The following is a 23,748-nucleotide window of genomic DNA, read 5'->3' as shown; positions in this document are numbered from 1 at the left end:
TGCTTCAAAGTTACGTATACTAACAATTGTAGTTAAGCGCAGAGGCCTCGCAAGCGACAAAGTGTGTTCCACGGCGCTCCAGCAAGCACGCATTGTGTCTCAGTGCGCTTTGTAGCTTCCGCAACGCTGCGCACTTCTGTTTGCCCAGGTATGGAGCACGGACGCTTGCATGTTCCCGCGTTGTTTTCTTTCTTGCTCTTGTTTCGTTTTTCGAGTGCGTTTGCACTTAGCCAACGTACTGGTGCCTCTTGCAATGGTATCAGAGTGTCGTGAAAGCGCCGAGTTATTGCTTCCCTTCAAAAAATGCCGCCGGATATACTCGGAAAATAGAAGAAAGTAGTAAACAAGATCACTTGAGTTGGAATTGCCTTCTGCTAGACGGAGCAGACAATCTCTTCCACATCGTTTCGTCTGCGGTCCAGATTAACGCTGCGCTTATCCGAGGCGACGCGCGGTTAAGGACATATTACTCGGTTCCCACGGGCGTGTTTGTCTCGGGAAAGCGAGAATTCAAACTTACGGTCCTCGCACGCCTGTGAGTTGTGGATGCCCTTGTAAATGTGTTTCACGGCGTCTCAGTGTTGTATAAAGAAGACATAAAATTAAAAAAAAACCGATTGGACATTTATTTCTTGAAAATTCTGCAATATTCACTGCTAATTGTACGTGCTTATAATTATTTTGTTAGTATGTAAAGTGTCTCAAGGCATTTCGGAGCTCTATGAAAAAGAACAAAAGATATAAGCGTGTGGACAATTATTATTATTATTATTATTATTATTATTATTATTATTATTATTATTATTATTATTATTATTGCGGGGGAATCGTGCAGTATTCATTGAAATTGTCATGGTTATAAACGTTTCATTGCTAAGACACGCAGCTACTTCATTACCTACATAACTTGCGTAAAGTTCTGAACCCAGAATAAAAGGTTGTTTTACCCAGCGCTAAACTGGCACCCACGCTACAACTACCTTCCTTGGCCACAGGCATCGAACCGACGACAACTCGTGCTTAGCACGAGAAGGCCATAGCTCAATGAGGCCACTGTCGAGAGGTCGCCGCGCAAAGCAAAAGCAAAACCATACTTAAATAAAGTTATGCAAAAAATTAAGTAAAGAAAATTAACTCTACATACTATCGGCCATACCAACGCAAAGGAAGCAGATGGTGGGATCAGATGTACTAATCTTCGGTAAATGAAGTTTCCAACAAGGAATTGAAATATATTTAAAAGTGTTATTTGTGATTAGGTGCTTTATAGAATAATTTTGTCATGATATTTCTTGTGGTTATGAAATCTTTATGCGTGTGATTTTCTCGTCCCAAATCTCTCGCGGTGTCTTTTCGCTGAGTCATTCAGAGTAGCGGAAGTACGGCCTTCTATTAACTGAGCTCTTCGTTCTCTGCCTTTTTAATACGCTGCCAGCAAAGACCGGATGCTAGCGTTTTGGGACACCAACATCCGGAAGAAGCACAAGTGGCGCAAGTCGAGTGGCTGTGGGGTTCCGCTGCTCAGTTCCAGGTCGAAGACTCGATCACGGCCGCGGAAGCCGCACTTCGATAACGGCCGAAATGCAAAAAACGCTCGTGTATTTAGTTTTAGAAGCGCGCGAAAGAACCCCAGGTGGTCATAATTAAACCGTATTCCCACCGCTACGGCGTGTCTCATAATCAGATCGTTTCGGTCGCGCACGCAATTGAAGGCCTAGAATTTAATTTCAATTTTTTTTGTTCGAAGAGAAACGGTGCGGCAGCAGCAGGCGACTGCGTGTACAGACAACTCGAAACATGTCGCGACGCGCGCTCACGAGTTGCAAGTCATGCTCGCGGCCGGAGCCCAACGCGAATGCGAAGGCGGCCACGGAACCGCGAAGGTTCTGTCGGCGGGTTATAATATGCGGCGACAGCGGTTATAATATGCGGCGACAGCGCCAACGCCATTGCATGTCCAAGAACGCAGTGGAAGCATGTGGAAGCTTCTAGAACATTTCGAGTACGGCAACTGTATGCAGGCTGCGAATTTTTTTTTTATTCCTTTGTTTTTACCATCCCCAGTGGCGCTGATCACGGTGATAACAGCGGCGCGGCGGCTAGCGAGCCGGTGACGTAGTTCGACGTTGGACCAATGCGAGAAGAAAAGAAATGCCCCGGCGTATCAACGCATGCGCCGAAGAGCTTAGCGTCGCGGTCGTCGCGGGCATATAGCGAGCATCCGATGGCTTGGGCCGCCATTTTGAATTTTCTGTCCACTTCAGCGTGACTCTTATCGGCTGCCTTCTGCGTCGCACCGCACTTCGAAGTTGCACGCTGCGCATGTTCCCGCCTTCGACCGACTCTGGAAGCACTGGCTTCATGACCCGGGCCTGCAAAACGTGAGGCATACCTCGAGAGACTTGTTGCCCCACCCGCTTGCCGTCTCGGCAATTCCTGGCCCCGCTTTCGCGCTCCCGGAGTGTGACTGCCAGCCGGCATTTACTACGTTACTATACGCCAACGACACTCCGGTTGAGCCGGCGCAGCGTATAAGTCGCGAGTCGTTCCTGCCGAATACTCGTTCTTTTGTTTGTGCGCGTTCCCACCCCCCGACGGCGCCTGGACTATTGAACTGTGGACGAACTCTGAGCGTGGCCATTAACCGAGGACCAGCGCGGGAACCCCTCGTCACGGCTAGCGTCGTCCTCTACGAGCTTCGCATCGAGCGTCCTAAACGCTCAAAAGGCATTTCCATTTCGTTTGTGCATTTTTCGAGATGGTCTAGCTGGCGAGGGTGGCGCACGCCTTAGAGAAGTTAAATTCAGTTGCACTAGCTAGCGCTTACTAGGATGTATGGCTACATCACAAGATAACGTAAAGTTAGTTTTGTTGCTTAGCTGTAAGCCCGAGGTTTCGCGGGCATGGCTTGCGGCCACACGGGTCTTCTCCGTGCCGGAATCGAAGAGGACGGGCCACGTGTTGCGGGGTGGCGGCGTATAGCTTCAGGTTTAGCGGTCACACAGCTTAGCTCACACTAGGCAGGCTAGCCGATAGCCGTCCTCATGCGACTGCGTCAGGGACATGGACCCATCCGTATGGCCTTGCCACCCGACCCCACTATTTCGTGACAAGGTAGCCTGCGCGCGGGAGTGCGCGGACTACCTTGCGAAATCTAGCGAAATGTGGACTCACGGTAGCAAGCGTCATTCGGAAACTGCCTCGCCAGCTATCATGTACTAACCCGCTCTACGCAGCAGCTCTACGCCGGACGTCGCCTGCTGTGTTCGTCGGAGCAGGGCCGGGCATCAGCTGCGGTAAGCGGCCCGTTTCATTGACGTTGTTGCTCTTCGTTTTTTTAGCGTGTGCTTAGTGTGCTCGCTATTTTCCAGAGCGTCACTCGCACCGCCGCACACAGTCTTCCGTCGTCGGTGCGGTCTTGTGGGCCTGGACTACTACGGGTAAGTACCACGTACAGACGCTAGTAGTACTACGGCTGTGTTCTCGAGTGCTTAAAAAAAAAGCTTTGTTGTCGTTTCAGGATCCCGAGGTCCGCTTTCGAGATTGCGGACCACGAGTAGAAAGGATATCCAGTGTGCTGCTCCACGTTTGCCATCCTCCCAACGTCCCCCACCGGAGATGGCCTTGAGCACTTCTTACCGTGGCTGACCGCGTTGGCTCCTTTGCATTTCCACGTCCATGGCGTCCTGCTGGCACGGGAGACTTCGTCTGCTACTACTGGTAAATTTCGCTTAAACACAATTCGTACTATCGCTGTGTCCTATTATTATTTTCTTTATTATTATTACTGTTACTTTATTATTTTATTATTCTTTTATTATTTTGTTATTATGTTGTAATAACATAATACTGTTCATTGTTATTAATATTGTTACTTTTACTCCAAATACTGCCGCTCTCGACTCGGAGCACAGCAGTTGGGACTACTGCAGGCACAAACGCGCTTCGTAGGAGCTGCAACGCGTAGCCGCTTTGCCAGGTGCTCACATGCCGTAGTTCATACTCAATGCCATAGCGCATAAAAAATAAAATTGCGCGGCTCCCACGCGCTATTGGAATCGCTGTAAGCGAAGCTTTCTTTACTGTTTGCGTTGATTGACGGGAATTCGCGGTGGTTTTTCACGTCGTATGTTCTTGTTGGACCTTCAGTGCGATAATGTAGTGCCGTGTTCGTGTGATATGTTCCCTTGCGTACACGACTTGTCTACGCAGTAGTGTGTCAATGTTCATAGACGGGGAGAAATGCGAGCACTATCATTGCCTCACACGGCGAGTGGCAGAAGTGGTACACTTGAAATAAATTATGCGGCTTTACGTGCCAAACCAATATGTATGGCACTTTCTCAGAGTTAGGTATCGGGCCAAGAAGTTATTTCACACTGCGCACACCGTAACTAGCTCTCGGATCACCGCGGCGTGTTGATACATGTTAAAACGATCGAGACCGGTGACTGCTTCGAACATGAATGGTTTATTGAAGTCGCTCGTGGCAAGGAGCCTTTCTCGTGTTCGTCTCCGAGTACCTTCAATATATTTTACAGGCTCCCGCCTTCCAACTTGCACTGAGACAGGGTTTGGCGGGCTATTCGAGGCACCCTTGAAGAGGGTAGATGTTGCAGATGATCAGAAAGTCCTTGTTGCCTTTTCGAAGTAGACAAGCTCTTACTATTTCGTCACATTTTCGAAAATGTTCTTGGTCAGCGGTCTTAAATTAAGAAGTCATCGCCTTCGGACAAGGGTTTCGCTTGACAGTAGCTCCTATTTACTTCAGATATTCGCGATGCCATCCCTTCCACGAAGATTTCGCGAGTTCGCATCTATTTTGCCATGCTTCTTCGTCTCATGGCCTTGTTTGTCCACTTTGAAGCTGTTGCCGCCTGCCTATGTCTGCAGGCGTCAGTGGCATGGGCTCATTAGGTTCGCCATGCACGTTAGTAAACAGTCGATTGTTGAGCGCTCCTTCACGTTCTGCTACAATTGCGCGTAGCTTCTCCACTGTAGTTGTACTTATCGCGATTTTTCGCATCGATGTCTCCAGTCTTCGTATGAGGAGGCTGTAGTGCACACGTCTTTTCTGTCTTTCGAATCCTTTGTTGTAACAGTACACTTGTCCATTTATTTTCAACGATTTAGCGTTTGAGTCGGCATCGCCACTTGGCGGCCTGAGTAGTACTTCGTCGTATCCTGTGTCTCTGAACTTCTCTCCCTGTTAACGGCCCTTGTGACCTTTCGGTGTCTTGAACCTGAATACCCATGCTGTTGCTCTTAAATGCCGCCCGTATAATGAATTTTTGGTTTCCAAGATTACTTCTGTTTTTCCTGTGCAGGTGTGACATTGCTCTCCCTGTTCGTCCATTTGTACATTCGTGTGTATCGCGTTTGGTCTTTCCAGCTCCACAGATGCAACTCATTCGGGTCCATGCTACCATATTTTCCGAGTCCGTCGACGTCGTTGCATTTATACCACGTCAGTGTATATTGGCCAGATTGTCTTAATCTTGAATGAACGACTCGCTCTCTTGTACTGTTTTTCATTATTTCTGCGACTCTGTCAACAAGTGTTTCCCTTTTGCTTGTCCCTTTGATTCAATGAAGTACAATCATAGATTCGGTCAAGCAGGCTGCTTCCTGAATTCTTCCGGTAAAGTGACTTAAGGTGCAGACACCTAGTGTTGATGCTATCGCCGCTGCCATTAGCTTGTCTTGCTAAACTTGGCTTTTGTTGGAGCTACGCGGATTTTCGCTGTCGGTAGGTTTGACTCTTTTGTTCCATCGGTTTAAATGACTGTCAAGTATACTGCCGCTTCGTATGCTGTTGGATTCCACATACAGCTTCTTTGCTTGTTTCATTTGATCCTTGCTTACATAGTATTGGAGAACTTCTAGAACTAGCAGCTCCTTCGTTTCAGAAATCAGGCCCCTCCACTTGCTGCATTCTTCTTTATGGAGTGGCTCATCTCGCGTGTCGTCCATTTCAAATTCTTGAAAGCCTATCTCCGTGCGTATCGTAATAGGTGAGGGCAAACCAAGCGGATCAAATAACTTTCCAGCGGCTTGTGCAGTACTGTCGTTTTAGTTAAGTACGTTATTGGTGGTAAGGATGCTTATTTGTCCACAGTAAAGGATAGCACGTCTTTCGACTACTTCCATAAAATTGCAAGAAGCATTGTGCATCGTTTCGATCGAATCGCTGTGATCGACGACCCTTTAGTTGTCATCTATTTTGTTTAGGCTCTCTCCATTGGATGTCCATTTTCTGAACATCATCGCCGCCACTTTGATCGCTTGTTTTGCCTCCTTGTACAGCTTGACAGTACCGTAAAACATTGATACCCCTAGGAGTACACCATCCACGTAAATCGCTTTCTGTTTTGTTTGTTCCATCTGCAAATCGCTCAGCCACTTGTTTCACATGTAGCTTGATTGCAGCTGCCAGAAAAAACGGGCTTGGGGTTTCACCGGAAGTTATTCTAGTCATGCGCCAGTTTCTACTTCATTCAGCTGCTTTCCCTCGTATAGTCGTGCTTCCATCACAGAAATCTCATGGCATCTCTCCTCTTCGTGGATTGAAATTTATAGGAATGCCTTTTCAACGTCTCCAACTGGGGCCACCTTTTCCTTTAGAAAGTCAGTGTCCTGCCTTCACATTGTCATTTAATGACATGCCTTTCTGCGTGTGTGAAGAGGCGTCGAATACTACACGCACATTTCTCGTGGCTCGATCTTCTCGAATAACTGCGTGATGTGGCATGTAATAACACGGCGTAGTCAGGGGTTCTGAGGATTCCTGAACCTCTTCCGCGACTCCCAAGGCCATGTTTTGAGATCGCGTGATCGCAGCCACGCAACATATTGGCACATGTAGTTAATTTTTCTCAGCTGACGGCGTTTTACCGTCTAACAAATATTGCTCAACGCAGGGCGCGCCTGCATGTATTGCAGGTTTCTCGAATGCTATCGATGGTTCTCCATTGTCACAGAGCTTTGTGTAATCTGACTGCACGTATCCGGGACACGAACTGTGTGGTGCTTTCTGGACGACGTGCGACCACCTGCGATTGCTTTGAAACCTTCGATGACTCGTGTACGAAAGCCGACGCGCTTGACCCGCTGATCAGATTTTTCGAAAATCAGACTGTGTTCGCTGCTATCATTATGCCTTCAGTGTAGCCTGCATTTCTTGGCACACATTCTTCCAATAAAGATTCGGTATAATGTTTTGCTTCTGTCTTGTTGGTCCTCACTACCACGTGACATCTGATGGAGGAGGCTCGCGTTCATGCACCGGACGCCCTCAAGCAGTCATCCAAGCCTGAACTGCGAAGGCTACACCAACGTTGTCAAGGGCCAGCGAGGTAGCCTCAGGCTGCAATGACTACCCCCGGAGCACGGACTTCTGCCTGAGACGACCAGGAAGATCGTGGCAAAGTCGACAACCACAATGGCAGCCACAGCGTCCTCCATGCTTCAACCCAGGGAGCCACCTACCTTTCGTGGAGCTTCGTCAGACGATCCGGAAACCTGGCTTCCGACTTTAGAAAGAATCTCAGCCTTCAACAGCTGGACATCTGAGGATAAACTACGCCACGTGCACTTCTCAATTGAAGATGCCACGAGGACATGGTTTGAGAACCGGGCGACCACTTTTACAACGTGGGACCTGTTCCGCGGTAACTTGCTGTGGAGCTTCATGAGCGTCGTCCTGTAAGAAAGGGCCGAAGTTCTATGGGAACCCAGAGTGCAGCTACCTAACGAGAACGTTGCCATATTTGCGGAATAAGCAAGCCTTTTATTCCGCCACGCAGATCCGGAAATGTCCGAGAGTTCTGCCCAAGCGTTGTGTGAAGCAAATTATCGCCGGAATTATTCGAACACCATCAGTTTTTTCGCCAGGCCACCAGCATCGACAAACACTGGACATGAGGAACCGAGAATTGAACAGTCGCGCGATGTCAACAAACAAAGCGATCATGCCGGAAGAGCTTCAGAAGTTGATCCCTTCATCACAGCCTCAAGTGGCTTCGATTGCCGACCTCGTATGCGAGGAAATCCAGTAGTTAGAGTCCCTCAGCCGTATCCCGCCGTCCCACTCCCACGCTACGGCCCTGTAACTTCGCAGGTCCATCGTCCACAACCCCCGCTGCCAGAACGTCAACCTGTCGTCCCACGCAGCATGCCAATAAAGACTGACATTTGGCGCGCCTCCGACCACCGTCCGCTCCGCTCCCGCTGCGGAGAAGCGGGCCACGTCTACCGCCGATGCCCGTACCGCGAGTCGGTTCGCCGTCAACGCGCCACGTCCACAGCTTCGCGACCGGCCACGTGACATCGTCGACTGCATCGCCGGAACGCGATGGAGACTCCGACGTCCTTCACGTTCGCCGTCGCCGAGACCCTATAGGTGTCGCCGGCGCGCCAACCATACACTGGCCCAGGCCTGGGCCGGTCCGTAAGCCCCTATCCGGAAAACAAAAAGAAGCAATCGATAGAGGTGCGGTAGCCGCACGTAGAAATGACAATCCTCTGCCGCTGACAATGGCGCTTCGGGATCTATTTCGACGACGCAACGACACGCCATCTCGACGAAGCCTGGAAGCCATGAACGCGCCTACGAAAGGAGACGTGACGATGACGCGTACCAGCCACAGGTCAACGCGACGCAAGCGTGAACAGACGCGAAGATCGAACTGCAACGGAAGACAAAGAACCAGACCACGACGTGCTTAATGACCACGAAGTCGCCACGCTTGTAGACACTGGAGCCGACTACTCAGACAGTGGATAATGCGCCGCCGAGTGGGACAGCCCATGGGACAGCCCTAAAATTCGGACAGTTGATGGACACCTCATGACCATCACTATCACGGGACAATATCTTCATTTTTCTTCAACCTTTTCGGCAGTCCAGGGGAGTCTACTCATTGCATTTTCCTCGATTTCGAAGCTAACGCTTTCATTCCACTGCAAGTGGACTTCATAGCGGCCGTTCAGTTCTATTTTAATCTGCGATTGAATTTAAGCTTCCTTAGTATTGAAGCTTTGTTTTGTCATCCCCATTGATTCCATGCCCCAATACCTTTGTAGCTCTTGCTGAATTGTTTCTGCACCTTCAACCTTCAGAAAAATGACTGCTTGATTTGGACCTCGCAGTACCCAACCCAGTATTGTCTCGACTGCCATCAATCTGCTTTAGATTTTTTACGTTCTACTAGCGAAGAACTCCCAATAATTTAGCCGATAAGCATTCCTATGGCGTGTGCTGCAGTCGCCTCGGTTCTGTCATCCGCCACTTGTAGCTTTCGTTGCATTTTCTTATTGAAATTCTGATTTCCAGCAGGTAGACAACTGAGATGACGTCGGCTTGCAGATCTTCTATTACCGCTACTGATTTGTTTCCTTGCGTTGCTGCAGTTAATTGGACAAGGTTAATTTCAATTTTTCGTTTCCTCCGAATGAACCAGTCGTCAGCTTTTCCTGTCATATCTTCGCTCCTATTTCTTTTTCTAATCCAGCTGATATAAATGTCCGCTGGCTTACGCTGTCTAATAACAAGTGGCAAAGTCTGCCCCCTTACTCTCCCCCTATCCAAGCTACAGCTGTCTCCAAAAGCGTAAAATTGTTTTACATCTTCACTTGCGTGTAGAGTAGCCGTCGTCGCTTCCGCTTGTTGTGTTGTGACCTGCTCTACCTTGACGCATCATCATGCACACAGATCCAGCATGTCGTCCTTTGCATTGCTTGCATTTCACTCTTGCTCTATAGATGCGGGGTTTCGGCCAGGTGCACCTCAACCATTCTCTATTCTCTGTGAGAATGGAATTTTTTTCATCATTGGCATGTTCCGACGGCAGTCCGTTGCGTGGTTTTTCTGCTTGCAGAACAGACAGCTTCTGTTTCTTAGCTATAAAAGCTGCAATTTCGAAGCTGTCCTCTACTGTTCACGCTGTGTTTATTCTTAGAAAGGTATTTGCTATCGCGGAAGTGACTTACGCCTGTCTAGGTTTTCCTCGCATTGTTTTGTTGCCTTGCGCGCTAGCTTCCATGGCTGAGCAGTGTCTCATTGCTTCTTTTGACTTGAACGCCACTTACAACACAGGTGGAATTGCTCTCTGCAACGCTGTCAACATCGACGCGAAACTGTCGGTCCTACCTTTAGTGATTTGAGGGCCAATGTGTTGACTTGCATTCCGTGCACTAACTTGCATAGTTCATCAGTTTCTTGCACCGACCTCGCTTTTTCTGGGCTCCATAGCACGCTCCATGTGCAGTTCCACTGACTGATCACGATTTCCGAACGTTCATATTTATTGCTTCATCATAATTTTCATCTGCAGATCAAGCACTGAAGCCCTTCTATAGCATACGCTGCCTCTCCGGTTTTGTCCCTTGCTCGTGTTAGGTCTGAGGTGAACTGCTCACTTGTACTGAGCCCAGAAGCGATTCTCTTCCGCCAAACTTTGTCGTTTCCGGATTAGGTAGTTTATGTAGTTCCCTTGCCGTATTCTGTATTTAGTGATGCCGCCTGCGTTGTTGTTCTGTTCAAATACAACTGTATGCCCTCTCGAATTCTGTGTAGGCAAGATCGTCGTTATTTTCGTGGTCGTACTCTGTTATTCAATCAAGTTCAGCTTCGGCAGTATTTTTTTTTTTTTGTTAGAAATTCCTCTATTTGTTCGTTGTCGCTGTTGAGGCTTTCGCTTATTCTCATACGTTGTGTGCAACTTCTGTCTGTTCACTGCGTTGATGAGCTTCGTGTTCTGGGAGCGAAGCGCTTTCCTTATCTTTGTTACTATATACTTGGCTCATTTCTAGTCGAGTAACAATGGCGTCTTGCTTGTCAATGAGCAGTTTCGATGCTTACATATGGTTTTTTTTCTACGCTCTCGTTGACCGATCCACTGCTCCACCGCCGTTTCCTTCTCTGCTTCTTTGCAGGTTCACCTTCGTTGTGGACGGGGAGGTAGTATGCTGGTTCACGGCACCATTGTTAAATACTATGGACCGGTCACTGCTTCGAATATGAACGGTTTATTAAAGTAGCCCGTGCTCGCGACAAGGAGCCGTTCTCTTGATCATCGTGTTCGAGTTCTTCGATGATGTTTTACAATTGATTTCCATACTGTTACGTAGGAAGACGCAGACGAAAAGCTATATACAAGTATATTTACAAGAGGATACGCCGCACTTGGCCAAGAGGCAACAGCCTGCGCTAGCCTCTAGATGTCGTCGTCTTCACCCTGCTCGCCTCTTTGTCATTGGAAATACTGTTCCGTAGCACTACCCCAGGCGGCGAAAGCGCCGTCCCGGAGCGACTAAACGCCGGACTCTGAAGCAGTGCAGTAGGCCTTGAGCCTGTTTCGTCTGTTTCGTGATGCGAAACGCTCTAAATCTTGTTAAAAGTGGCACAAGTACTTCAAATGCCTGCGCAAATACACTAGCACTTAGAGACAATCCAAAAAGTTCTTCCACCACGATTTGCCTAACATCATACGTGTCAACCCCAAAAAATTTTGGAATATTCTGAAACCAAACAATAGCTCCAATAACATTTCCTTGACTTATCCTGACGGTTCAAAGGTGCCGCTTGATCAGCGGTCAGACGTAATGAACTCATATTTTTCTTCTGTTTTCACTCGTGAGCCTGCACTGAAGGACTTTGATTTGCCCAGACAGTTCTCCCCTCATGTTTCCCATTACAATTACTTCTCAAGGCATTATGAAACTTATTGATAACCTAAAGATTTCTAGTGCCCCCGGGCCAGATAACATCACTGCTAAGATACTAAAAGGTACGAAAGCAATTTCCAATCCAATATTACAAATAATTTTTACCCAGTCCATTACTGATAGTTCACTTCCAAATGAGTGGAAGATTAGTAAAGTGGTACCGGTATATAAGTCAGGCAGCCACTCTGATCCTTCCAACTGTCGCCCCATTTCCCTAACGAGTATTCCCTGTAAACTCCTAGAACATATAATATATTCGCAAATAGCATGTCACCTCGGTGATCATTCCTTCTTTTTTCACAATCAGCACGGTTTCCGGCCTGGTTTGTCATGCGATACACAGCTTTTTGAATTTATTACTGAACTTCACCTGAATTTACTCATCACTTCAAACTGACGTCATATATCTAGACTTCGCCAAAGCATTTGACTGTGTTCCCCATCAGCGGCTTCTGGCCAAACTTTCATGCCTCGGTCTCGACCCTCTTGCACTGTCATGGATCCGTTGCTTTCTTACTAATCGATTCCAGTACACAACTATCGGAAATCATTGCTCAACCACTGCTAGCGTCGTCTCCGGAGTACCACAGGGGTCCGTCCTCGGTCCCCTACTCTTTCTCATCTTCATAAACGACCTTCCCAACGACATATCATCCAATATCCGACTTTTTGCAGATGACTGCGTAATCTACTGTCGCATTACAGACCCAGCCGACCATGCAACGCTCCAAAAAGACTTACATTCGTTAGAAACCTGGTGTTCCAACTCTTTAATGAAACTTAACATCTCCAAATGTAAAGTTATGCAGGTATCCCGTAAACACTCTAACAAGAATCACTCGTACTTTTTAACCTCGACAGCCCTATCCACCATTGAGACGTATCGTTATCTCGGTATTACTATTAATTGCAAGTTGACCTGGTCCGACCATGTAACAAAATTGGCTACCGACACTAATAAATCACTTCGTTACGTCAGACGTAACCTTGCGCTGTGCCCCTCATCCACAAGAAAACTAGCTTATGAAACTTTTATTCGAAGTAAACTTGAATACGCCTCAGCTATTTGGAGCCTGCACCAAGCTTACTTAACATGTTAGAATCAATACAAAATCGTGCCGCTAGATTCACTTCCAGGTACAGCAGTGAAGAAAGTGTCAGTGCGATTAAATCATCTCTAGGACTCGAACCATTGGTGTTGCGTCCGAAAATTGCGAAACTGTGCCTTTTCCAGCGACTTTATTAACTTCCCCGAACTGCATGGAAGGCTTCCAATCCCACCAACCCGTACATCTCGTCGCCTTTTTAACTCTTGCAGCATCCAGAGCTTGCATGGTTGAACATTTTCCTTTAATCAATCGTTTTTGCCTAGCGCCATTATAGAGTGGAACAATTTACCAGATAGAGTTGTCAATGAGCGCAACCCCATCTTCAAGCAGCTGCTTACTGATCACCTTAAACCCTAACCTTATAATGACCGTACTGTGCCTTCATTCTTTTGCGATTGCCGTCTCACATTGGGACTGTTCTGCTGATTTGTTTTTGCATTCTATTCAGTGTGCCTCTTGGCTTTTTTGTTGTTGTTGTTTGTTTGTTTGTTTTAATGAGAATCCACAGGCTGAGTCTCGTAAGAAATTGTAACCATATCTATATTTCTATCCTTCTATTCTGTAACCCCCCACTTATGTAATACCCCGACAGGGGTCCTTAAGGAAAATAAATGATGAAATGATGATGATGAGCCTACTGACGTGCACAACATCCCTAGATGCTAGAGTAGAGGACTAGCTTGAACGCACAGGAGCAGTTACGTACGACACAGGCGCCACGTACCTGGCGCAGCACACGGTAGGACCCTGTGTATCGCGAAAGGAGCTTCTCGGAAAGTCCGACGTGACGAGACGGCGACCACAGGAGCACGAGCGCGCCAGGCGAAAACTGTACGTCACGGTGGCGGGCGTTGTACTGACGCTGCTGAGTGGTTTGGGAGGCCGTCAGTCGAGTACGGGCAAGCTGGCGTGCATGGTCGGCGAGGGCGATGGCGTCGCGCGCATACTCGCTTGTTGAGGTCGCAGCAGGAGGAAGTGCCGTGTCAAGGGGCAATGTCGGTTCGCGACCGTACAATAGATAAAATGGAGAAAATCCGGCGGTGTCATGCCGGGAAGAATTATATTCAAATGTGACGTAAGGAAGGGCAATGTGCCAGTCGTGGTGGTCCTTGGAAACGTACTTGGACAGCATATCGGTAAGAGTACGGTTTAACCGCTCTGTCAGGCCATTGGTTTGAGGATGGTATGAGGCAGTCAGCTTGTGTTGAGTGGAGCATGAACGCACAATGTCGGCGATAACTTTCGAGAGGAAGTTATCGATGAGTGCTCGCAGCGATAGGTCTCGGTGCTGCTCATCGACGATGTTGGCGAAGGCAGACACAGCGAAAACGCCGTTGGTGGCACTACTGTCGGCGTCGTCAGGCTCGTCTACCGGGTAGCGAGACAGGCAGTCAGCGTCCTTGTGTAGTCGGCCAGATTTGTAGGTGACAGAGTACGAATATTCTTGGAGGCGTAAGGCCCAGCGACCAAGTCTTCCTGTAGGATCTTTCAGTGAGCATAACCAGGAAGGCGCGTGATGGTCTGTGACAACGGAAAAGGGTCGGCCATATAAGTATCGGCGTAACTTCGCAACCACCCAAACTAGGGCCAGACACTCACGCTCAGTGATGGAATAGTTGCGCTCCGCGGGCAAGAGGAGCCTCCTGGCGTAAGCGATAACACGGTCGTGGCCGCGTTGGCGTTGTGCCAGTACTGCGCCAATTCCGTGACCGATGGCATCAGTACGGACTTCGGTAGGCGCAGAAGGATCGAAATGGCCAGAACGGGAGGCGTGGTGAGAAGGGAGATTAGAAGCGAGAATGCAGAGGCCTCGTTATCGCCCCACTGGAAAGGAGTCTTTCTTCAAAAGCTCGGTTAGTGGTCGTGCTATGGCGGCGAAATTTCTCACGGAACGGCGGAAATACGAACAACGGAACACGAAATACGAACAGAATACCAACAAAGGAACAGCATGGATCTTGCCTGGGTCTGGTTGCACTCCCTTAGCGTCAACGAGATGTCCAAGGACGGTAATCTGACGACGGTCGAATTGGCACTTCGATGCATTGAGTTGCAGACCGGCTCGACTAAAACCGTCCAGGACTGCTGAGAGGCGCTCGAGGTGCGCAGCGAACGTTGGGGAGAATACTATAACGTCGTCCAAGTATATAGCATAGGCACGTGGACCATTTGAAACCGTGAAGAAGGGAATCCATCATGCGTTGAAAAGTGGCAGGAGCGTTACATCAGTCTTCTCGCGGTCGAGATCGTCCACGGCAATCTGCCAGTAGCCGGAGCGAAGGTCAATAGAGGAGAAATAGCGAGAACCGTGGAGGCAGTCAAGGGAGTCATCAATCCGTGGTAGGAGATACACGTTCTTTTTGGTAACCCTGTTAAGGTGCCGATAATCCACGTACTAGCGCCATGAGCCATCCTTTTTACCAGTACAGCAGGTGACGCCCATGGACTACATGACGGTTCAATAATGTTCTTGGCAAGCATTTTGCGAACTTCGGCGTGAATAACTTGACGCTCAGCCGGTGACACTCGATACGGGCGGCGATAAATAGGGGGGGGGGGGGGGGTCACTGCGGGTACTAATGCGATTTTTAGCAGCTGTAGTTTGGGCCAAAGGACGATCGTTAAAGTAAAATATATCGTGGTAGGAAAACAGAACGCGGTAGAGCTCACGAGCGTGCTTGGACGGTATGTCGGGCGCAATCATTTTCTGTAAGTCGGCGATGGTACAAGTTGCCGACTGCGATGGTAGAGGATCGAGGATCGGCTGAATTGTCGTCTACTGCAATAGATGCTATTGAGCGATCCTCGAATGAGCAAAGCTGGGCCAGACATCCCGCGTGGCAGCACTTGTGTCGTCAAGCCAAAATTGACCACTGGCAGGCAGACGCAATTCGCCGTAATAGATAACGCTGTGTGAGGTACTGTGATCCCGTGTGTAAGGAGGACGTCTTGCATAGGAGCCGCGATGTAGTGACCGTCGGGGCGTGGTGGGGATGACACGAAGTCAACGTAGGTCAGTGCCGAAGGTGGCAAGCGAACGAAGTTGACGGAACTGAGGCGACTGGGGTGTGGTTCAGCGGGATCCAGAACAGGCAGGTCAAGGCGGAGAGTACTGGCGGAACAATCGATGAGAGCAGAATGTGCGGAGAGAAAGTCTAAGCCGAGGATGATGTGGGGACAGTGGGCGATGACTGTGAATAGCACGATAGTGGAGCGATCGGCGAAGGAGACGCGGGCGGCACACATACCAATTACAGGGGCTGTTCCGCCATCGGCGGACATGGACAACAGGCGTCGTGGCGGGCGTGATTATTTTCCTCAGCCGGTTACGAAAGTCACCGCTCATTACTGACAAATACGCCCCAGTGTCTACAAGAGCAGATACAGAAACACCGTCGACTTGCACGTCAAGAAGGTTCGGATGAGTGGGCAATGTCAGTGGAGGATTTGGCGGCGTAGGGAGCAGGGCAGAGTCACCTCGAGGCGCTGCATCGTCTAGTTTTCCGGCTGGGAGCGGCGTCCGAAGAGTCGGCGAATAGGAGCGGCGGGGCTGGGGGGAGCGAGATTGTTGTCGTTCGGGGCGAAGGCGTACGAGAATAGGGGCGGTTCGGCGCAGGAGAATCTGTGGCGGCAATGTCGGAGCGGGCAGCATAGGGACGAGAGGGGCCACCGGGGGGGGGGCGGGGGGGGGCGAGAGTAGGCAGTATAAGTAGACCGGGTCGGGGAACTCCAGCGACTGCGACAGTGCCGAGAAATGTGCGCGATTCGATGGCAATGAAAACAAATGGGCTTGTCGTCAGCAGTGCGCCATTCAGATGGGTTGCGGATACGTGGTGGGTAAGATGCTGGACGGGGCGGAAACGAAGAAGCGGGGTGGGTATCAGGGCGATGGGCCGAACAGATGGTGTGAAGACCCATGTTGGCGAACTCCTGGCGGACAACTGCCTGGATTAGGGAAACCGTGACTGCAGGTGCGTTGGAGGGGCTGGAGTCGAAGGCAGCCGGATAGGCGGCCTCGATCTCACGCAGGAAGATTCTGGTAACATCGTCAGTGGTGTTGGGACGAGGAGCGTCGGCACAGGAAGATGTCGCTGGGGTGTTGGGCAGACGGGCAAACTGTTGGTCGATACGTCGGCTTTTAGCGAGTTCCAGGCGGCGGCACTCTTTTATAACTGCATCCACCGTAGCCACGTTGTTAAATACGACAAGTTGAAGGCGTCATCGGCAATGCCTTTGAGGATGTGGGAGACCTTGTCGGACTCAGTCATGTATGCGTCAACTTTGCGGCACAGAGCAAAGACGTCCTGAATGTACGTGGCGTAGGGTCTGTTGACGTCTGCGCACGACTGGATAACGCCTTCTGCGCGGCAAATTGGTGGCCGTAGGGGTTGCCGAACAAGTCTCGGAGCTTTTGCTTGAGCGAATCCCAACTGGTGAGCTCATCTTCGTGCGTCTGAAACCAAACTCGAGGTGTGCCCCCGAAGTAAGACTACGTTGGCGAGCATGATAGTAGGGTCCGACCGGTTATTGCGGCTGACGTGTTCGTAGAGGCTGATCCAGTAATCGAAGTCTTCCCCATCTTTGCCCGAGAATACGTTAGGACCACGGGGAGCGGGGAGAGTGATGTAGGTCGTCGAAGTGGCAGCAGCTGTCGTCGCCGGGAGCCATGAAGGAAGGCTCGACGTACCGTCCTCTGCGAAGCTCCGTGACGAGGTACAGGGAACGTCCACCTCCACCAGATATGTTACGTAGGAAGACGCAGACAAAAATCTATATACAAGTACATTTACAAGTGGATACGCCGCACTTGGCCAAGAGGCAACAGCCCGCGCTAGCCTCTAAACACCTTCACCCTGCTCGCCTCTTTGTCACCGTAAATACTGTTCCGTAGCAATACTGTGGCACATAGTCTCAGCGGGGATCGGCCAAGAAGTGGGTGTTGCAATGGCACGGAATGGGTTCCTTCCTAGGAAGCAGCCGGCACAATTAAAATAAGACGCGAAGAAATACAAGCCAGCTCAGATGTCACATTGTGTATCACGGTTCATTACGCCAGAGAACGTGCCCGCGCCTGTTTTCCATCCGTCAAACGCGCCAGTATGAACTGCTTCATGAACGCTTCGTTTTGCCGAAATTCCAACATGTTCGATAAATCCACATTTGTCTGCGTTGACTTAGTTGTTTTGGTCGCTGCAGACACGTGTGTCCGGTTGCTGTTGCATAGCTTGACCGCGAGCGGCACTTTCTCATGTCTTTTACGGATTCTTTAGTCCCGTCCCAAGCTTCTTTGTTATCGTGCTTTTCGTGTAGTCTTTCTCGATAAACCATATCCGAATTTTTCCATTTGTGACCTCATTGAAGTATCCTTTGTCGTGCATTTGGGAGCTTCTACCTAACACGGCTTCCTTTGCTTTTCGTCTTACCTTGCATTAACGGCGGGTGGGTTCAACAGTGACCGCTTCATAGCCGAGCACGTCTTGCTTAAATGTAATGCCGAAGAGAGCTCGTGTGTCACTCCTGCCACTTGGCTGCTGAGATGACGGAAAGTTCGGCGCTGCGCCTCGCGCTTGCGTTTGTCGGGAATGGCTCGGCTGCTCTGCGCAGCATTCCACGTGACTGGACTTCCCGCTGACAATAAACCCCGTACCAACGGTATTATTCTACTTGCGTACTCGTTTTCCATAGACGCCATACGCCAGACGATATAATTTTTCGACCTACCGACATTTTCTACATGGTCGATTTTTTTGTAACATTCCATTTATACTAGTAACCTAGGTTTCGCAAGCATTAAATTTTGTTTGCAACATCGTTAACGAGTTGAATTCTTTTAATCAGCCCATCTATATTCTTTAACATCCTTAATATCGACAGCAGTTTCCTCAAGTCCCTTGGCGATCTCCGTAAATTCTAGTCCTGATTTGGTTTCAGTCTACCTTCGCATCAGAAGTACGCTGAAGTACACAACCGTGTAGATCACACGTAATGGTCGTGGGAATTCCAGCTCTACTAAAAAAAAAAGGTAACTCGCGCTAATTCACGTACCACAACGTTTACCCACTTGCACAACGTAGGTGAGTGAGTTAATTTGCGACCTGGGTACAGGCAGCGCTGCCATGCCCCGTCACCACGGCGTTGACGGTGCGGCGTTTTCAAGTTCGGAGGTATTGTTCCGCTGTCTCGAGATGTGCAGAGCGGTCCAGGCAGGTAGCCGTTCAGGGTCGTACCACTTAATCCGACGAAATGAGTGGCAGGGAGTATCATGTGGCGATGTGCTCTTGCGCAGCCAAAGTCGCATCGAACCGCACCGCTTGTTCCACGCGCGCTGAACGATCTGGCGCGAGCATTAGCTACAATACGTAGAACTGGTTAATTGAGAGGTGCGTGCTCGTAGCGCTGCCATGCGCGTGCCTTATTGAACAAGCAACTAAACCGGCGATCACGATGCATACAGTGCAAATAAATGCACAGGACAATGCTGGTAGTCGCTTGATGGTAAAACGAGCATCGTCCTGTGCTCTTCTTTGCTGTGTATACGCCTGGTTAACTGGGTTGATTCCTCGTTCGATACGTGCCAACTCCATCACTGAGCCCCACTGCATCCATGTCTTATTGTTCCAGAATCTTGACCTCTGCTTTCGATTGCAGTCCACGTGTAAGATGGATATCCAGCGCGCTGCTCCACGTTTGCCATCCTCCCAACGTCCCCTTCAGGAGATGGCCTAGAGCACCGCTCGCACCGTGGCCGACCGTTCCCCTTGGCCGGTGCGGTCTCGCTGGCAGGCGAGATTGCTCATCGCCCTGCTTTGCTACGGGCAAGTACCACTCACAGACGACTCGTACTACGGCTGTGTCCTCGAGTGGTTGAAAAATAAGCCTTATCGCAACAGTTCGTTTCAGATTTACCTTCCCTTTCGTTGCATAAATTTGTTACATCGTTTGGACAACGAGTATACGAGAAATGAAATAGAATACGAGAAAAACCAGGGAATACAAGTGCTTGTCGGTACCTGACTAGGTCCGTGTCCTCAATATCTTGCAAACTCGAGGAACAACTGTAACATACCATTGTCACTGAAACAAAACTTGTTAAAGTGCATAAAAAAGCATGTGCACATTTCACTTAACTTCACTTATCTGGACTAGCAATTCATAAACAAGCATGAAATGCATTTACTTTGTGGTAATTGTCATTCAAGACATCACATGACTAAACAAAGCTTGACCTTCTTTAAGGAATTAGTAGGTTTTCCTTGCCTAACTGTTAATTGCCTAAATTTGGATAACCCAGGAAAAAGAGCCTGGCATCTAAAAAGCAAGAAACTAAAGCCAATCTTTATACTGCCGTAATCCCAGGGGAAAGAATAAGAATTAGTCCCTCAACCGACGTCTCTAATGTAGCTTGCTGAAATGTCTCTGGGACTTTGCTTGCTAAATTACAACCATTCGAGATAGCGGGGCTCAGACAGAGGAAAGGGGAAAGGCGGGGAGGTTAAACAGAGCAAGATCCGGTTTGCTACTCTACGCTGGGGTAAGAGGGGAGGGGGAGGTAAAATGATAAGAGTAGAGATAAAGAAAGGAGCACGTACATAGTCACAGTTGGCCACTGTCGCCGCACACTGTCACCGCATAGCACAGTAGCACTTGCAGCACTATGAACATCTGTTCATGCTACAGCCGCTTGTCCAATTCTGTAGCCCTTAAAAACTGCAAGAGTGCCCTCGTCGCCCTCTGCTGAAAACAAGTTCCTCTGTTAGAGGTTAAGTCTGTCTGCCATAATGTGTCTTTCGTTTTTCAAGTTTTTGTGGATCTCTTAACCTCAGTATTAATGTCGTCGTTATGCACGTGTGGTTTGCTTGCGAATGGCAATTTGTACCAATCACAAGAATCCCTAATAGTCCGTGGTGCGGCAACTTTGAAGCGAATGGACATATTTTACGTCGCTCGCCTTTTAATTTTAGCACTAGAAGTTGTGCCACATATGCGAATATAGTACTGCATCTGTGGCCGTATCGAAGATCGACTTGACCTGAATCTAACTGGTATTTGGTCTTATCCTTCCTGTAGCACCTGTTATGCAGGGACAACTTCACGTTTAAGCTGCTAACATGCTCATTGAAGATAGTCATGAAAAACGTCAATATTCTGTTTTTCCGCTCTATGTGATAAATTGATAAATATGATAATTTATTGATGTCTTATTGAACCTCGTTCACATCTGGCAACTTTCGCAACTCTCGTAGCCACCTGTTCGCTTATCTCTTAAGTCTGCTCCAGAAAAACTGATATCATCCGCGTACAAAACCTTTCTTTTTTTCCGTTGGTGTAATTGTAGCGATATTTACCTATAAAGCAAAAATAATAGCGACCATAAGATATCCTTGTCGTATACCTTTAGTCGCTGACATTAACTTGGTTGTTGATGCACCCGTTAGTTTAGAAGATAGCCTCTAATTAAGCTCAGCCCGCACTCACTAATCATGTAAGAAAACGTACTGCAAATTACTTACTGTTTGCCTGCATCGAAGGCCTTTCTTTCGCCGAGAAATATTCGTACTGCTTACAACTTCCGTTCCGTATCGTATCGTTGTTTCCTTTGTTTGCAATATTAATAGCTCAACTGCCCTGTTCAAAACTCAACTGGTGTGAAATTGCAGGCTTTTTTTTTTTTAAGAACCTGGTAAATATTTTTTTTCTTCTTTTTTTTTTTTTTGTAGTACGCTTTCGGTTGCTCTAGTGAAAATGCTCAGTACGGATATTGTCCTTTCAGGATCCCGATGTCTGCTTTCGATTGAGGCCCACGAGTTGGAAGATTCTGCAATGTGCTGCTCCACGTTTGCCATCCTCCCAACGACCCCTCGGGAGATGGCCTAGAGCACCACTCGTACTGGGGCCAACGCTGTTTGTTAATTTACATTCCTCACCCATGGCGTCCTGCTGGCAGTCGGAACCTTGCCCCCTCGCCCGCCACTACTGGTGAGTATCGAGCAGACAAATCGTACTTCTGCTCTATCCTCGAGTGGTTAACAATTACGCCTAGCAAGAAAGCATCACGCGGAATACCTAATTTGGTAAAACGCTAGAGCAAATGTGTTTAAATACACTTCCTTTCCGCGCACAGTAACTCAATGGAATTTACTCCCGACTGATCTACTAACCAGTATTGATGCCTGACAAGATTGCTTATTGACGGTTGCAGATTTATTGTTTACTGTTCCTGCTATGTGTCACTCTTTATATATTCTGTTCACTGCAATGTAATTTGCGGTGCTTTTGTAGTTATTGTTGTCGTTTTGTTTTGCCCCACCTGCTAGGATCCATTTAGGGTCTGCAGTATGCTGTAAATAAATAAGCACTCTGCTGTTTTCGTTTTCCAGATTACCGTTTTTGACGGCGGTGAGCGAGGAGGACATTCGAGGCAGAGTTGCCAAAAGGTTGGAATTTAACCTTGTAAATTCTTCTCGTAATTAAAAACGTGGTCAATTTATTTTATTTTACGACAGAAGCGTTCTTTTTTTTTTGCTTTATTGTGCTGTAGTGTACCAATACGGGTAATAATAGTTGCTTATATTAGTAAACAACTGTAGTCAATGCGACGTGCCTGAATTATTACAGACGCTATTTTGCGAGATTTCCAAATGTTATCTTCCGTGTGGTAGACTTCGGTTACGCTTTCTACAGCTGATTGCAAGTTGCAAACATAGACATTACAAAAGGCGCACGTAAGCGACCTTGGTCACTTTTGTGGCGATTGCAGTGCGGGTAAGACTAAATGTTGGAAGTTTTAGCAAAGCTGGTTGGAATACCTTTTGTTACAGCGGAATTGCTCCACTGAAGGGTGAAGACCGCCAGTTTCATACGTATTGTGCCATCATGTGTTCAGACAAAACATGGCCATATAACAAACTGAACATTTCGTGATGTTTTTTATATTTTTTTAAGCCAAGTGTAATGCTTGAAACATGCCGATTAGGAGCGGGAAGTGTAGCTCCTAATTTATATAGCTTTCTTGATTTAGATTATACATTGCTTGAAGGCATGAATCGCTAACAATAACAATCGCTGTCTGAGCTTTGAAAGGCATTTTATCAAGGAACTTTATTTAGTATCAGCATGTACTTCATCTGCTGACCACTAAGGCGCACATATTTTCGACTCCATCGTCCTTGTTTATCGTTTCCTTGTCGAATGGGTTTTAGTTGTAAGTCAGCTGCAAGGAATTTAGCCGCAGATTCTCGGAAAGCGAATTCCTCGCATTTGTATAGCGGTTTTTGAACAAATGTTGACCTAGCCTTCGGAAAATTTTCGCCCTCATGTGTGGCAAAAGTACACGTAACATTTTGGCAGCGCAGGTTACTGCTCAAAATTCCAGGTATTTTCTTGCCTACGTTCCAGATCGGATGCTTTTGAGCAACAATCGTTTCAAGTCTATCCACGTTTGCACATCAGCCGGCAACTGGACATCCAAGTCTGAGCGTCGCAACGAACCCAGGACCTGCGCGGCAACCCCTCGTCACGGCTAGCGTCGTCCTCTACGAGCTTCGCATCGAGCGTCCTAAACGCTCAAAAGGCATTTCCATTTGCTTTCTGCATTTTTCGAGATGGTCTAGCTGGCGAGGGTGGCGCACGCCTTAGAGAAGTTAACCTCAGTTGCACTAGCTAGCGCTTACTAGGATGTATGGCTACATCACAAGATAACGTAGTTAGTTTTGTTGCTTAGCTGTAAGCCCGAGGTTTCGTGGGCATGGCGTGCGGCCACACGGGTCTTCTCCGTGCCGGAATCGAAGAGGACGGGCCACGTGTGTGGCGTGACGGGGTATAGCTTCAGGTTTAGCTATTGCGCAGGCTATAGCTGATAGCCGTCCTACTACGACTGCGTCAGGGACATGGACCCATCCGAATGGCCTTGCGA

At 48.4% G+C, this 23,748-nt stretch overlaps 1 protein-coding gene and 1 long non-coding RNA gene across 3 annotated transcripts in view; one reads left to right on the top strand and one right to left on the bottom strand.

The window, feature by feature from the left end:
• The window catches only part of LOC126527130 (sodium- and chloride-dependent glycine transporter 2-like), a 107,095-nt gene that overhangs the window by 5,566 nt on the left and 77,781 nt on the right, over positions 1-23,748 (bottom strand). The gene's annotated exons all lie outside the window — the stretch shown is intronic.
• LOC126527149 (uncharacterized) lies at positions 1,775-19,645 on the top strand. Its single transcript, XR_007598728.2, has 4 exons — positions 1,775-3,296; positions 3,372-3,440; positions 3,521-3,720; positions 19,485-19,645. It is a non-coding gene; the product is annotated as an uncharacterized lncRNA (long non-coding RNA).

Source organism: Dermacentor andersoni, chromosome 9, assembly GCF_023375885.2.
Source record: "Dermacentor andersoni chromosome 9, qqDerAnde1_hic_scaffold, whole genome shotgun sequence".
In the NCBI taxonomy this organism is placed as follows: domain Eukaryota; kingdom Metazoa; phylum Arthropoda; class Arachnida; order Ixodida; family Ixodidae; genus Dermacentor; species Dermacentor andersoni.
This window is presented reverse-complemented; position numbering and strand designations above follow the sequence as displayed.